Source organism: Poecilia formosa, unplaced genomic scaffold, assembly GCF_000485575.1.
Source record: "Poecilia formosa unplaced genomic scaffold, Poecilia_formosa-5.1.2 Scaffold739, whole genome shotgun sequence".
Classification (NCBI taxonomy): domain Eukaryota; kingdom Metazoa; phylum Chordata; class Actinopteri; order Cyprinodontiformes; family Poeciliidae; genus Poecilia; species Poecilia formosa.
The window spans coordinates 1-4,518 of NW_006800678.1; positions in this window are offsets into that span (position 1 = coordinate 1).

Below are 4,518 nucleotides of genomic sequence, written 5' to 3' on the forward strand. Positions count from 1 at the left end.
ATGTAATTGAAATATTGGCTACCTTCGACAGATGAAGGAGCTAAGCCTATGAAAGCAATGTAGCAGTTTAGCTAGTTTTCATTTCCAAGGCATAAGGCGGCAGTTTATCAGGATTCAGCCACAGTTATGAAATAACGAACTGGGGACTGATTTTTATTGTCAATGTGTTTCTTCCTATTGAGCAGTGAAGGTAAATAAAACGTCTTTTGCTGTAAGTATCTACTTACTGGAGGGTTTTTGTTAGTGCTGCAGAGCCACAGCTAACAGCTAGCTCCCCCCTTAGCGGCTCTAGTGGAGCCTGGGCCGCTCAGCAGCGCTGCTGTTGCTCCTGCTACACTTTGGACTGAACCATTGTTCTAACAATGGGGGGGGGGGTCTAAAAATTAATTATTATTTTATCTTAGATGAAAGGCGGATTTACTTCGTTCTTTGTTTCTATCAGTGGCGATTCTAGGATCTGACCTTTAGGGGTGCTTAGCCCCAGCACAGCTAAGACCCATGAGAAGATATTTGTTGGTGCGGTTTTCTAAATCTAAGTGCTTATTTACATACATTCACAAACAAAATTAAGAGACATCTTGTCAGTAATTCATAGAATAAAAGAACAATGTTCATTTTACTTAAACATATACTTATGAAGTGTAAAATCAGAGAAACTTTAAAATTTTTTTCCAGAGGTGTATAAACTCAGTTTGTAACAGAATCAGATTGCACCATACCTGCCAACATCTGCTGACATTAATGGGAGACAAGCAGCTGTGGAGCGACACAGTCCTAGTGGGGTCTGCTGCCCCGGAAATTAAAATAAAATACTCAAAATAATGCATTTCTAGTCGTTTGAAGAACATTTTACTAAATTTATAGGATTAATAAACCTAAAACCAGATATTATCAAGGTAGAAGTTCAGGATAATGACTAATGAAAATGAGTCATTAACCTCAAATTTTTTAAAATCATACTTAGAAATTGTATTACCCTTATTTTTATCTGAACATTATGTGGCTGTTGGCCTTTTTTCTATAAACAAGAATGTTTGTCCATCTATGTAAAAGTAGAAATTATGAGTAGGGTTTTACTATTTCAGTTCACAGTTCATGAAGTGGACAATGCTGTACACAATTTCCATTCATAAACATAAAAATAAATCTACATTAAGTACTGCATTGTCACTTAAAATTGCCCATTGCAAAAGTCACTAAGCATAATATTTTGCATTGCAAATGACCATCTGAATAAAGGTGCTGATGATACAAGTCTGCTCCCTTATAGCTGGTTAAAAAAAATCTACAATGGTCTTTACTGTTTTCTTTGGAGGCTGGTTTTAGACCAAATTTAGAGGGGCCCGTGTAGTCAGTGTTTTTTATGGAGACACTTAAAAAAGAATTAAACAAAAACAGAGCAGTATTGTGAGCCAAAGAGCCACGTTGTGTCTCCAGAGATTCAGGTTGCAGATCCTGATCTAGCAGATGGAAAGTGTGGTCCTATCTCCATACAGCAGCTAAAAGCGCAGCACTATGATTTATAATTCATTGTTAAAATAAAATTGTGAAGGTTAAAAATATCTACCACTGAATATTTAAAAAAGACATTTATTTAGTATAATTTCTTGAGAACCCCTGTTGGCCCCCATCTAGAACCGCCCCTGGGCTGCAGGTCTGGTGTATTTTTGCTTAGCTTGTTTTTTCTTCATTGATAGGAAGTCAGATTATCCAAACTGGAAAACCACAATAAAATAATAGTGAAATAATACATTAAATGACCACTGAACAATTATTAATAAAATATATCAACATTTCTGAATAAAACACACAAAGTAATGTAATGTAGGAAAGATTTATGTATTTACTGTTAATCTATTAGTATGATTTGTTCTTTAAATGGCCACTTATTTTGGCTAATGCTATTATTTATTAAATATCATCCAAAATCAACATCCTAAGCAAATAATCAAACCACAATAGTCAACTAAAATCACAACAAGAAACTGAATCAATCATAGTTAAATGTTCTGCACCATGTCAGCCTCAGGAGATGACTGAGGATGAAGAGTCGCTTATTTCTGGTTCTTCAGGTTCTAACGGGTCTGCGGTTCCTCTCCTGATCCACATCTAAAATTGTTCAGCTTCTCCACCTTGTAGACCCTTTTCACAGTGACGCCATAACTCGAAACGGTGTATCTGTACTTCCGCTGTGATTTTGCCTCAGGAAACCTGGCTGAAAAATTCACGGATACTCATTATCTTAAGGATATAATAAAAGGTAAGGTTAATAATAACAGCATTTAAGTGTTAGATAACCGTTATTACTCATTGTTAATCCACCGTTCTCTAACTATGTATATGATAAACAGCCTCCGATCGGAGAGTAAACCAGCTAGCAGCAGCTTTAGCCACAGTTAGGAAACATACACGGACACCGCTATCTGTCAGTGCCGTGTTGTTAAGTTTCACTAAAATCACTGACATCTTCCAACACTGTTGTTTAGAAAAGCATTTTAAATATTGATTTAAGCGCTATCTGCCAAATAATTTACATATTCTGATGTGATTCATAATTTCTCCATTTGTTTTGTTGATCTTTCTCAACAGTAGCCTACCTAGCCTACCATATCTGGGATGGTCTTGTTCCTCTGTCCATGGCAGGTTCAGTCAATCAGCTGTGGGACATCTGCTGCCTAACGTCAAACTATCATGAGCCTCTTGATTTAAAAGGAGAAACCAGTACAGAGCCTCCCTGCTCCTGCAAGTCACACTTCTTGGATGAACACTCAATACTGCAAGCAGCTGTTAGAAATGAAATCTTTGTGTATCTATTCTGTAGTTAATATCTATATGTATCTGTTAATAAATTAATTGATGTTGCATAGAGTTCTATAAAAACTATTGTAAATAGCTTCTCTTGAGTAATTTACATATGTGCAACTTTTACATTTAAATTGCATCTTTTTGTAAATTTTACACATCTGGCAACGAAGTATGTGGAGGAGAGGAAATGCTAAAATTAAAGCTGCTATTGTGGACCAAAGACATAAGGTTTGTGGCTGTTTCTTTAAAACATCTATGTAATAATTATGTTAAACTACATGGTTACTACATTACACAAACCTAATTATCACAGTTAACAATTTAAGTCATTGACAGAGAAAATGCATTTACAAAAGCATATCAATTTTATTTCAACAGTATGTACTCAGGGTTTACAATATAAGAAGACATCCATGTAGGGTCCTTGGTGGGTGCCAGTCTGCAGTGAACTGGTGCCAGTCTGCAGTGAACTGGTGCCAGTCTGCAGTGAACTGGTGCCAGTCTGCAGTGAACTGGTCCAAGTCTGGAGTGAACTGGTGCCAGTCTGCAGTGAACTGGTGCCAGTCTGCAGTGAACTGGTGGATGACAGAAGCAATAGTAAACTGTAGTGAGCAGTTTGAAGCAGAAGTCCCACCATGTGATCCATAGTGTTTTCCCACCTGAGCTTCACAAACTTCATGCACTTTGTTTCCACAGGCACCACAGCAGAATCAAGTGTAACCTGTTAAAAGGGATATAAAGTTATTATTCCTGTTATCAATTTTCTACTGCCAAGTCTACAACCGCAGGAAGATAAAGTATAAGAAACTTAACCTTCTAATCGTAACATTTGATAAATATTCATTGGAGAAATGTGAAGTTAATGAGCTAATATAGATAGACAGCTCATCACATTTCTCCAATGAAATGTTAGTATCTATCTATCTATCTATCTATCTATCTATCTATCTATCTATCTATCTATCTATCTAAAACAGCGTCTTTCTCCTCATGTCTTGATCGTAGCAAGAGTAACTTCTCAGGATGGACTAGCGGGTGTTTGGCATAACTGTCAAAGTTTTGGACTTGTGGCTGCAGGTAATGTCGCTGCTGAGCGGGTGGTGAAACTAGCGTATACGAGGAGGGTTTAATACGGCCACGCATTTTCCTAGCACATCAACTAACAGCTAGAAAAAACCAAAACACATACCTTCGTAGTTAAACTGGCATCAATCAGCGAGGAATTTGTCCAGTTTGGATTGTGTTGATGAAGAAAAATTGTTTGCAAATAGTGATACATCTTCAAATCATATTTGTGGCAGCTGCTTAAGAGTCCAGAAACAGCTTTAACTACACACACCGGAACTGAAGATACACCATTTCGAGCCATAACGGAAGTTGTGTGACGTCATGTGAAAAGGGTCTATTCCTAGCCATAGACATAATATAAGGATAGACCCTCATGGACCGCTCTCGCCTATTGTCGCTGACGAGATTTGGGGCGGCCATCTTGGAGCGGTCCACCTCTCCACTCAGTGTTATGTGTTTAGCAGGCACAATGATGTATCAGCTCATTTAATGATCATAACACACTTTTTGTTTCTGTAAACCATATTCAAACATCTATCAAAGCTACATTTATAAACAATTGTATTTTTTAACTAGGTTTGTAATACATAGTTCATCATATTTAAATATGCTTAGTGGCTATAACAATAGAATAGGAATGGAATA